Here is a 13,694-nt window from a genome sequence, read left to right as displayed (position 1 = left end):
ATTATTGCTTTTATTCATGATTTATGATTATGTATCAGTATGTATACATGTTTTATACTGGGATTTGTTCTCACCGGAGTTTCCGGCTGTTGTTATGTCTGTATGTGTGCATAACAACAGGTGGGGCAGGATCAGGGTCGCGACAGAGATGAGAGATGGACATAGCATGGTGATCACGGGCGTAGCAGATGAACTAGTAGTTGTACGTTTGATATGTACTGTATTTAATTACTGGTTTGTAGAATATGAATAAAACGAGGCATGTATATTATGTTGTTGTAATGAAATGAATATAGAATTATCTTGTGCTTGAGTTGTAAACATTTGATTTAATGTAAAAAGCAAAATTTTGACCCGTAATTTTGAACAAGGATCCGATTAATCCCGAAAAGAATTGAGTTAGAGCCGGGTCCCCACAACAGGTGGTATCAGAGCAGTAGGTTCTGTAGACTGAGATAGAATAGAATGAGTGGGGTAGATCGAGTCTTCTTCCTTGCTTTTGATGTGCTAGCATGATTTATTGCTTTTCCTATTACATGTTGTATTGTTATCTGAATTGATTTACAGCATGTACTTGTAAAGACTGAATCAGAACCGATTCTGGATCAGAGGTATATGATCAGAGGAGGGCTGAGACAGATTGTATAGATTGTATCCTAATCTGTTTGATAATCAGATATGCCGCCCAGAAGAATACCACAACCAGCTGCAGGTCAAGTGCTGGAACAGGGTAGTACGTCGGGTACTCAGATGGACGTGACTGCGACACCGATGGAGACTTTGTTGAAGAGATTTCAATCATTCCATCCACCTACCTTGAAGGGCACAGAAAATGCAGTGGATTGTGAAAGCTGGTTGGATGATATAGAGATGTTATTTGAATCACTTGCCTATACAGATGAACGTATGGTGAAGTTGATTGGGCATCAATTGCAAGAAGTGGCCAAGAGTTGGTGGCTAACGGCGAAACGAGCCTTAGAACATCGAGGTATTGATATTACTTGGAAAGTCTTTAAAGATGAATTTTATCAACGTTTCTTTCCAGTGTCCTACAGAAAAGACAAAGGGGCAGAGTTCGCCAACTTGAGACAGGGGCAATGGAACATAGAGGAGTATGTTGCCAAATTCTCGTCCTTGCTTCGATTTGCACCTCATGTAGCAGCGAATGATGAGGCAGTTGCCGATCAGTTCATAAATGGTTTGAATTCGGATATCTTCACCCTAGTGAACACGAGGCGACCCAACACTTTTTTTGAGGCGCTGAATCGAGCGAAGGGAGCAGAGGCTGGCTTGATCAGGCAGCGAGGAGCTTCCTATAGTGTTCAGGGTCAGAGACCGCCACCGTTCGCCACAGTTTCCACCACCTCCTCCTCAATTTGATAGTGGAATCAGTAGTAGTGGGAAGAAAGATTCTTTGAAAGCTAAGGGTAAGCAGTTCAAGAGAGCAGGGAGCAGTTCATCGAGCTCCAGCGGGTCACGACAGAGAGGTCCTGGCCAGAGTACAGATGTGACAGGTGTGTATTGCACTACTTGTGGAGGCCGACATGCCACAGAGCAGTGTCAAGGAGTGATGGGCAGATGTAACATATGTAAGCAAATGGGACATTTCGCCAGAGTCTGTCCCCAGAGAGGTGCCTAGAGATTTCAGAGTGCAGGGTCATCAGCATCAGTGACTCAGCCTGAGAGGCAAGCTTCGTCTGTCCATTCCTTCCAGCCCATGCCTACACAGTCTCAACCTAGAGCCAGAGGTGGCCAGACAGTGAGCCAACCTCCTAGACAACAGGCTAGGGTGTTTGCACTGACCGAGGAGCAAGCCCAGGATGCGCCAGACGATGTGATTGCAGGTAACTGTTTTCTTTGCAGTTATCCTGCATATGTATTGATAGATACAGGTACATCACATACATTCATATCAGAACGTTTCGCATTGACACATGCATTGCCTGTAGAGTCATTGTCTACTGTAGTGTCTATTTCTTCTCCGTTGGGAAGTGGTCTGATATCTGTGACTTCAGTTAGACATGGCTTACTGCAGTTTGAAGGGCATGAGATCGATTTAGAATGTGTTGTACTTGGTTTATCTGATTTTGATTGTATTGTCGAGATTGACATGTTGACTAAGTACAGAGCCACCGTAGACTGTTTTCACAAGATTGTCAGATTCAGACCTGAAATGGCAGAGGAGTGGAAATTCTATGGTAAGGGTTCCAGATCTCGGATTCCCTTAGTATCTGCTCTGACTATGAGTAGATTTTTGCAACAAGGAGCAGAAGGGTTCCTTATTTATTCAGTAGATTTACTGAAATCGAGCCCGGCATTGGCAGATTTGCCAGTAGTACGGGAGTTTGCAGATGTATTTCCTGACGAGATTCCAGGGTTACCTCCAGCTCGAAAGGTGGATTTTAGCATTGATCTTATTCCAGGTACCGTTCCTATTTCGAGAGCCCCATATAGGATGGCGCCAATAGAATTGAAAGAATTGAAAGCACAACTAGAAGATCTTCTAGCCAAGGGATATATCAGACCCAGTGTATCTCCTTGGGGCGCACCAGTGCTATTTGTGCGAAAGAAAGACGGTTCTATGAGATTGTGTATAGATTACAGGCAGCTGAACAAGGCAACGATAAAGAACAAATATCCTTTGCCTCGTATCGACGACTTATTTGATCACTTGCAGGGATCATCTATCAATTCCAAGATCGATTTGAGATCTGGATATCACCAGCTGCGAGTACGAGATATTGATATACCAAAGACAGCATTCCGAACCAGGTATGGACATTACGAATTTATTGTCATGCCTTTTGGTTTAACGAATGCTCCAGCGGTGTTCATGGGACTAATGAACCGTGTCTTTCAGAGGTATTTAGATGAATTTGTGATTGTTTTTATTGATGATATTTTGGTGTACTCTTAGAATTTGGATGATCATGCCAATCATTTGAGAATTGTGTTGCAAACATTGAGAAATGAAAGATTATATGCGAAACTGTCAAAGTGTGAGTTTTGGCTGAGACAGGTTGTCTTCTTGGGTCATATCATATCTGGAGATGGTATTTCCGTGGATCCGAGTAAAGTGGAAGCTGTGATCAGTTGGCCAAGACCGACTTCGGTGCCTGAGATACGCAGTTTCATGGGTCTAGTAGGGTACTATCGACGATTTATCAAAGATTTCTCCAGTATTGCGAAGCCGATTACCCAGTTGACGCAAAAGAATACACCATTTTTGTGGTCGGAGGATTGCGAGTCTAGCTTCCTAGAGTTGAAAAAGAGGCTGACCAGTGCACCTGTCTTGATGATTCCTTCAGGTACTGGCGATTTCGTTCTATATTGTGATGCTTCTCACAGAGGGCTGGGATTTGTTCTTATGCAGCGGGGTCATGTGATCGCATATGCCTTTAGACAGCTGAAGCCACACGAGATTCGATACCCCATTCATGATCTTGAATTGGCGGCTATCGTATTTGCATTAAAGATTTGGCGTCACTATCTTTATGGTGAGAAATTTGAGATTTACTCTGACCATAAAAGCCTGAAGTATCTGTTTTCTCAGTCAGAGTTGAACATGAGGCAGCGTAGATGGCTTGATCTACTAAAAGATTTTGATTGCGAGATCAAGTACTATCCAGGGAAGTCAAATGCAGCAGCAGATGCCTTGAGTCGAAAGGTTTGTGCCCTATCCTTATCGACGATAGGTGTTTCGAATTTAGTTGAAGATTGTTGTTTGTCTGGTTTAGCATTTGACACAGATAGTAGACCATTAAGACTTGCCACGATTCAAGTTGAGCCAGATTTGATTATGAAAATCAAAGAGGCACAAAGAACTGATCAGAATATGCAAAACTCGATTCAAATGGTCAGATCAGGACATCAGTCTGAATATCAGGCACATGATTTTGTTCTGTATGTGAATAACCGTATTGTAGTGCCAGATGTTTCATAGTTGAAACAACAAATATTGTCAGCAGCGCACTGTAGTCGGTTTAGCATTCACCCTGGTGGCAGAAAAATGTACAACGACTTGATGACACAGTTCTGGTGGAAACAGATGAAATCAGATATTGCCGAATATGTGTCTAAGTGCTTAAATTGCCAACAGGTGAAGGCCGAAAGAAAGAAGCCCGGAGGTTTACTTCAGAGTTTGTCTATTCCTGAATGGAAATGGGATCACATTTTCATGAATTTCATGACGAAGTTACCTCGATCATCCCGGGGTTGTGATGCGATTTGGGTTGTGATAGACAGATTAACCAAATCAGCGTGTTTTATTCCATACAGAATGACGTACAGACATGATCAGATGGCTGAGATATATGTCCGACAGGTAGTCAGATTACATGGTGTGCCGAAGTCTATCGTATCAGATCGAGATCCACGATTCACTTCTCACTTTTGGCACAAGCTGCAATAGGCTTTAGGTACGACATTGAACCTAAGTACTGCTTATCATCCCCAGACAGATGGACAGTAAGAGCGGACTATCCAGACATTAGAGGATATGTTGAGAGCTGTAGTGCTAGACTTTGGCACTAGTTGGCAAGATTCACTACCGTTGTGTGAATTCTCGTACAACAACAGCTATCAAACGAGCATAGAGATGGCACCGTTTGAGGCATTGTATGGCAAGAAGTGCAGATCTCTGTTGTACTGGGATGATATATCTCAAGTACCAGAACTTGGGCCTGATATGATTCGGGAAATGACTGAGAAGGTGAAGATCATTCAGAAGCGAATGAAGACGGCACAGGATAGGCAAGCCAAATATGCCAATATCAGACGTAGACCACTTGTATTTGAAAAAGGGGACAGAGTATTCTTGAAGATTTCTCCCTTCAGGGGCATTGTCAGATTTGGCAAGCGTGGGAAATTGTCTCCTAGATACATCGGTCCATACAAGATTCTTGAAAAGATTGGCGATCGAGCATATCGACTGGCTCTTCCTCCTTCTCTATCCGGGATACATGACGTTTTTCATGTATCAATGTTGCGAAGATACATTCCAGATTATTCTCATGTCATTCGGCCTGACGAAGCTGAGCTGGATCAAACGTTGAGTTATGTTGAACAACCGATACAGATTCTTGATCGGAAAGAGAAACAGCTCAGAACGAAGACTATTCCACTAGTGAAAGTCCAGTGGAGTCGTCATGGCACCGAGGAAGCGACTTGGGAGACAGAAGCAGCTATGAGACAGAAATATCCCGAGTTATTCTCATTATGTGAGTATTTATTCAGCTTTTAATTTTACTGCTGTTTGCACATACTTTGATTAATTGATTTCACGTTCGAGGACGAACTAATATCTAAGAGGGGGAGAAATGTAATGCCCTAGATTGTATGTGGATAAAATGAAAATATGAAGTGTTGCTTGAATAAAGAGACCGCACCCGCGCCTAGAGAAGCACCGCACCCGCGGTGCATGGACAAAAAGTTGGCCAATTTTACAGTAGGGACAGCGCACCCGCGGAGAAGAAGTACCGCACCCGCGGTTGATGTCCAGTAGGGTAGGAAATTTTATTCGAAGCAAGACCGCACCCGCAGTCAAGGAGGGACCGCACCCGCGGTCGTCGAATTTCAGGAAATGAAAGGTATGCCGTGGGCACAGCGTACCCGCGGTGAAGAGTGACCGCACCCGCGGTGCTACATGCGAGAAATCCACCTTTGTTCCTTGTTGTGACACATGGCATATATATATATAGATATTGGACTGATTTAGTCCTTCTCATTTCAGAACTCAGAATCGAGAGGAATTTCTCTTTTAAGTTCAAGGTCCTTTTCATCCTATAATTGAGCTTGTACAAGATATATTCATCCAAACTTTAATCCAAGCATAGAATCTTGCTCCTCTCTTTAAGGGCTACAAAAGGATGTAAGTTTGGTTAAGTTTTAACATGTTTTGAAGTATACATGTTGGAGAAATGCTGATATGCTTGTGATTATATGTTCTTATGATTATGGTGAGTATGGAAATACAATCGGATCGATTTTCGGATACCGTTTGAGATGGTGTCGATTTTCCAGCATGTATATTGAGTTAAGATAGTGAGGAGTTCAGTATGATACATTATATTGTAATGAGAAGTATGAGTTGATTTTGATTGATTATGACGTTATTGAGTGATCGGTATCGCAGGATTATGCCGTTGTACCGTCGATTTGTATTGAGATTGATTGTCAATTCATATATGTGTTGAATTGAGTAGAAGTTTGATAGAATACACATTGATTATGCCATTTCAGATTTGTAGTGGTAAATTTGGGAACAAGACTTCGACTACGACGACGATTATACTACAACGAAGGTATAATGCATGTTTTGTTTGGGGAAGACACAACTCAAATAAGATTCAATTTGAGTTTTCCCAACAAAATCACATACTAGATTAGTTGCTTGTCTTTTGATATGATTATGATTTGTTTATAGTTTATATTCAAATCTTTTGATATGATTATGCATTTATAGATTTATATTCATGCATTTGAGATAGGAGAGTCAATGGCAGATTTGCCAAACTTCTAGACGTTCGGTGTAACGACGCATAGGAGCAGACATCCTCCGATTGTAGACATTCGATACAGACATGACCGAAGTCTAGGAATAAGACGTACAGTTACCCCGATTGGGAGGGTAGGTGACAGACAGTGACGTCTTATTCACACCGGGATCCCTAGAGTAGAGTCGAGTCGAGTCAAGACATGATTTGATTTGAATTGCATGTTTATATAGATTGGTTTCATAGACTATGCAGCCCATTATTATTGCTTTTATTCATGATTTATGATTATGTATCAGTATGTATACATGTTTTATACTGGGATTTGTTCTCACCGGAGTTTCCGGCTGTTGTTATGTCTGTATGTGTGCATAACAACAGGTGGGGCAGGATCAGGGTCGCGACAGAGATGAGAGATGGACATAGCATAGGTGATCACGGGCGTAGCAGATGAACTAGTAGTTGTACGTTTGATATGTACTGTATTTAATTACTGGTTTGTAGAATATGAATAAAACGAGGCATGTATATTATGTTGTTGTAATGAAATGAATATAGAATTATCTTGTGCTTGAGTTGTAAACATTTGATTTAATGTAAAAAGCAAAATTTTGACCCGTAATTTTGAACAAGGATCCGATTAATCCCGAAAAGAATTGAGTTAGAGCCGGGTCCCCACACTGGTCAAGGCCAGAGTTATACAGGACCTTACTGTAGCACTTGTGGAGGAAAGCATTCCACAGAACAGTGCCGAGGAGTGTTCGGCAACTGCCGCATTTGTAAACAGCATGGACACTTTGCCCGAGTGTGTCCACAGCGAAGTGCCCAGGGATCCCAGGCCGCTGAGTCATCTAGATCAGTGGCTCTGACAGGGAGACGATCTTCTGCCATTCATTCCTTCCAGCCAGCACCGCCTACCGAGTCACGGCCGAGGCCAGGAGGGAGCCAGACAGTGAGCCAGCCTCCTAGAAAGCAGGCCCGAGTGTTCGCTTTGATTGAGAAGCAGGCACAGGATGCACCTGATGATGTTGTTGCAGGTAACTGTTTTATTTCTAGTTATCCTGCTTATGTATTGATTGATACTGGTGCATCCCAATACATTTATATCTGAGCGATTTGCTTTGATGCATTATTTGCCTATTGAGTCATTATCTGCAGTAGTGTCTGTCTCTTCTCCTTTGGGAACGGGTTTGATATCAGTGAAATCTGTTAGATCGTGTATACTGCAGTATGATGGGCATGAAATTGAGTTAGACTGTATTGTGCTTGGGATATCTGACTTTGATTGTATTATCGGTATCGATACGTTGACCAAGTACAGGGCTACAGTCGATTGTTTCCACAAGATTGTTCGATTCAGACCTGAAATGGCTGAGGAGTGGAAATTTTACGGTAAGGGTTCTCGAGCTAGAATTCCTTTGATATCTGCAATAAATATGACTCGATTATTGCAGAAAGGGGCGGATGGATTCCTGGTATATTTAGTTGACTTGCAGAAGTCGAGCCCATCATTGGCGGACTTGCCAGTGGTGTGTGAGTTTGCTAATGTCTTTCCAGATGAGATTCCTGGATTGCCTCCGATTCGAGAGATAGACTTCAGCATTGAGTTGATGCCAGGAACAGTTCCGATTTCGAGGGCTCCGTACAGGATGGCACCGATTGAGTTGAAAGAGTTGAAAGAGTTGAAAGAACAGTTGGAGGATTTACTGGCCAAGGGATATATCAGACCGAGTGTATCTCCTTGGGGTGCTCCAGTAGTGTTCGTGAGAAAGAAAGACGGTTCCATGAGACTTTGTATCGACTACCGGCAACTGAACAAGGCAACGGTAAAGAATAAATATCCATTGCCTCGTATTGATGATTTATTTGATCAATTGCAAGGTTCTTCGGTGTATTCCAAGATCGATCTGAGATCTGGATACCATCAACTGAGAATCAGGGATTCTGATATCTCAAAGACAGCATTCAGAACCAGGTATGGACACTATGAATTTATTGTCATGCCTTTGGTTTGACGAATGCACCAGCGGTATTTATGGGATTAATGAACCGTGTCTTTCAGAAATATCTCGATGATTTTGTGATTATTTTCATCGATGATATTTTGATCTATTCAAAGAATGTGATGGAGCATGCTGAGCATTTAAGAACTGTGTTGAGAATTTTAAGGGCAGAAAAACTGTATGCTAAACTGTCGAAATGCGAGTTTTGGTTGAAACAGGTGGTATTTCTGGGGCATATTATATCCGAAGACGGGATATCCGTTGATCCCAGTAAGGTTGAGGTAGTGATTTTTTGGCCGAGACCAACATCTGTACCAGAGATACGCAGCTTTATGGGTTTGGCAAGATATTATCGCCGATTCATTAAAGATTTTTTCAGTATTGCCAAACCAATTACACAATTGACTCAGAAGACTGCTCCATTCGTTTGGTCTGAGGAATGTGAGACCAGTTTTCTCGAATTGAAGAAAAAATTGACCAGTGCTCCAGTGCTGACTATCCCGTCAGGTACTGGTGATTTTGTTGTTTATTGTGATGCATCTCACCGCGGATTGGGTTGTGTTTTGATGCAACGTGGGCATGTGATTGCTTATGCCTCGAGACAGCTAAAACCCCATGAATCTCGTTATCCAATTCATGATCTTGAATTGGCAGCCATCGTCTTTGCATTGAAGATATGGCGACATTATCTGTACGGCGAGAAATTTGAGATATATTCTGATCACAAGAACTTGAAGTATTTGTTTTCACAATCCGAGCTGAATATGAGGCAACGAAGATGGCTTGATTTGCTAAAGGATTTCGATTGTGAAATCAAATACTATCCAGGAAAGTCTAATGCAGCAGGTGATGCACCGAGTCGAAAGGTATGTTCTTTATCCTTATCGACTATGGGTGTTTCGAATTTGATTGAAGACTGCTGTTTGTCTGGATTAGCCTTTGAAACAGACCGTCGGCCTCTAAGACTATATGTGATTCAAGCTGAACCAGAGCTGATTTTGAGAATTAAAGCAGCTCAGAAAGTTGATCAGAATATACAGAAGTCGATTGCTATGGTCAGAGCTGGACATCGATCGGAATATCAGGTTCAAAATGGTATTTTGTATGTGAATAATCGTCTTGTTGTGCCAAATGTTTCGGATTTGAGACAACGAATACTAGCAGAAGCGCACAATAGTCGTTTTAGCATTCACCCTGTTGGCAGGAAAATGTATAATGATTTGAAGACACAATATTGGTGGAAGCAAATGAAATCAGATGTTACTGAATTTGTAGCCAAATTTCTGAATTGCCAACAGGTGAAGGCTGAAAGAAAGAAACCTGGAGGACTGTTACAGATTTTGTCTATTCCTGAATGGAAATGGGATCACATTTCCATGGATTTTGTGACACAGTTACCCCGTTCCTCCCGAGGTTACGATGCGATTTGGGTCGTGATTGATCGATTGACCAAATCAGCATGCTTTATTCCATACAAGATGACATATAGATATGATCAGATGGCCGATATCTATGTCAAGAAAGTGGTTAGACTGCACTGAGTGCCGAAGTCGATTGTTTCAGACCGTGATCCTCGGTTTACTTCGCACTTCTGGCAAAGTTTGCAGCAAGCTCTCGGTACAAAATTACATCTGAGTACCGCATATCATCCTCAGACTGACGGACAGTCAGAACGGACGATTCAGACATTGGAAGATATGTTGAGAGCTGTAGTGCTTGACTTTAGCACTAACTGGCAAGATGCATTGCCTCTTTGTGAATTTTCGTACAACAAAAGCTATCAAATGAGTATTGATATGGCACCATTCGAAGCGTTGTACGGAAACAAATGTCGATCCCCTCTTTATTGGGATGATATCTCTGAAGTTCCTGAGACTGGACCTGACATGATTAGAGATATCACTGAAAAAGTGAAACTAATTCAGAAGAAAATGAAGGCAGCACAGGACCGACAAGCCAAATATGCCAACCTTCGACGTAGACCGTTGGTATTTGAGACTGAAGATCGAGTATTTTTGAAGATTTCTCCATTCAGAGGTGTGGTTAGATTTGGGAAGAAAGGAAAATTGTCACCACGATATGTTGGTCCTTATGAGATTCTCGAAAAGATAGGAGATCGTGCCTATCGACTCGCCTTGCCGCCTTCATTATCAGGGATACATGATGTCTTTCATGTATCTATGCTGCGGAAATATCTCCCTGATGATTCTCACGTTATTCAACCAGACGAGACCGAGCTGGATGAGACATTGAGTTATGTCGAGAAACCGATTTGGATTATCGATCATATAGAAAAACAGCTCAGAACAAAGACGATTCCTCTTGTGAAAGTTCAATGGACTCGTCATGGCATTGAAGAAGCTACCTGGGAAACTGAATCAGATATGAGACAAGAATTCCCAGCATTGTTTCACTTATGTAAATGTTTATTCGGTTTTAATTACATGCCTTCTTAATGATATGATTTGACGATCTGTGATTTCGAGGACGAAATCATATCTTAGGAGGGGAGAAATGTAATGCCCGAGAATTAATCACTGTAATTAACGATGATTTATTTACAATTTTATGTGAATATGAAAGGATTAACCGAGACACGATTTGAGATAACGTGTAAAAAGATGTATGTGCGAGGAGCTCTCGCGCATATGCGCGACCAGCCAGGCGCATATGCGCGAAATGTCCAGAGGACCTCGCGCATATGCGCGACATGAACCCATGCATGTGCGCGAGGGTGGCAGAGAGTTGGGCAGAAATTTGAGTACCTCGCGCATATGCGCCGAATGAGGGTGCGCATATGCGCGAGGCACTGTGCACATCACGCGCCGAGACATATGGTCTCGCGCATATACGCCGGTAGATGTCGCGCATATGCGCGAGATGTGTCGCGTGGAGGGTGCGCCATTTGCCTTGATGCATGTTACGTATATATATATATATATAAGCAAATACGTAAACTTCAGAAAACGAGAAATCGAAGGGGAAACTTTGGGGAAAAACTGTCCTTGAATCTTAGGATCGCGATTGTGTAAAATCAGTCCGTCTGATTTTGAATCTGACTTCGGTACTGTGTTCATATCAACGCAGGCTACAAATGGACGTAAATTTTACTACTTTTTAACATGTTTTGAAATTATGATATTGTCAGAATTGCATGGAATTCATATATGATGTTCTGGACATGTTAGACATCATAGAATCGAAGTCAGATTAAGAAACGGACTGATTATGGAATTGTTATGATTTCTGAAGTTAATTGACTGAGATATGATATCAGATTGTATTGGTATCGGTTATTAGTTGAGGGAATTATTATCTGGTGATGTTACATTGACCGGGATATCGGGATTGTGCGGTTATACCGTTGATTTTAAATTATTGATCAGATTGGAATTGGTTTGAGCGGTATATTAATATGATATTATTGATATTGCCATTGCCAGATCAAGGGATTGACAGAGTTTGAATTCCAGACCGAAACCACGAACGAAAGGTATAAGTCAATGTGGTATTGGGAGATCGACTTGAGTCGGTTTAGAATTGAGTTTCCCTAAATCACATACTTTACTTTATTGCATTGATATTTGCATTGATTTGATTGAGGTACTTGTTCTCTTGATTTATAGATAGCAGGTATTAGACGAGTAATCTTGTGACAGAAGTGCCTGATAGTGGTGGGATTGCCACGGGCACATTGCACGATGTCACAAGATAGTGTAATGGCGATAGTGCCAAAGTCTGTCACCGGATGATTGGCTATCGATGTGGATAGAAATGTGGCTTCTTCTATTACTGATGATTGGTACTGTATCGATGTGGATAGAATCGTAACTCTTCTATTACTGATGATCGATATCATATCGATGTGGATAGAATTGGAGTTTCTTCTATTACTGGTGATCGATACTATATCGATGTGGATAGGATCAGAGCTTCTTCTATTACTGGTGATCGATACCCTATCGACGTGGATAGAACTGGAGTCTTTTCTATTACTGTTGGTCGATATGGGAATGCCAACTTCTGGAAACCGGGATCCCTAGACTAGGATTGAGTTTAGTCTGAATTGTAGAGTTACGAGTATTGTCGACAGTCTGATATTGATTATGTTTCATATTTTGATACATATTGCTGTTATCTGTTACATGCTTTATATTTGTTTATATGATTGCATGTTTCGTTGATTTATACTGGGATTATATTCTCACCGGAATTATCCGGCTGTTGTCTTGTTTGTATGTGTACATGACAACAGGTGGGACAGGATCAGAGTCCAGGAGATGAGGAGAGATCGTGATAGAGTGGAGACTTCGGACTTTGATGTATATAGGGTTTTGGCACTTGATAATTAGATGTTGAACCTTAGTTTTTACTGTTTTGTAGACGGTACAAGACTTGTACTTTATTTTATACTGAGTTGTATATTAGTTTGATTTCACTACATTCCGCATTAAAAAGGAAAAAAAAAAATTTAAGACCCTAATTACTTGATTAGTAAATTGATCCTGATGACGATTAAGAACGGATTAGCGTCCGGGTCCCCACAATGTGGCGCTCGAGCGATAATGTTTTGCCGCCCGAGCGCGAATGCCGCATTCCTCAAGAAAGATTACAGAAGATGTGGCGCTCGAGCGGTAATTTTCTACCGCCCGAGCGCCACCTATTTTTAGAAAAAATATCTTTTCCGATTACTTGCCTTAGTCTTGGGGTGTGGAGGATATGGAAAGGATTGGTGGACGTTTTTCATTCATTCGGACTTCATTGAGCAGCCGCCAGAAGCTTTGGAGAGATTTTCGTGCTTGGATCGAAGATTCGAAGATTTCCGGGCGTCGTTCCTATCAATTTTCGTCAAATCTAGTATTTCTAACTTAGTTTTTATCTTTGAAACATTGTTTCTTTTATTTTCATTTCTAGTAGCTAAACTTTAATATTTGTTGGGATTTAATGTGATCCTACCCCGAAATTTGGTTTAAATTAATTTACATATCGATTTTTGATGTATTCTTGATTCTACTATTTTTTTATCGTGTTGTTAAAGCGTAGCTAACTTTAATAACGTTTTTATATTGCGAGTGAGTTCGAGAGAATAACTTGTGATAGGAACGAGTAGTATAATCCGTGGATCTACAATTTACATAGATATATGAAATTGGATATGCGCCGATAGTTATAGTCCTAAGGGTCGAAAACTAGGGGA

The sequence above is a fragment of the Primulina tabacum genome, chromosome 10 (genome assembly GCF_025594145.1).
Source record: "Primulina tabacum isolate GXHZ01 chromosome 10, ASM2559414v2, whole genome shotgun sequence".
In the NCBI taxonomy this organism is placed as follows: Eukaryota; Viridiplantae; Streptophyta; class Magnoliopsida; order Lamiales; family Gesneriaceae; genus Primulina; species Primulina tabacum.
Note: the sequence above shows the minus strand (reverse complement) of the source record.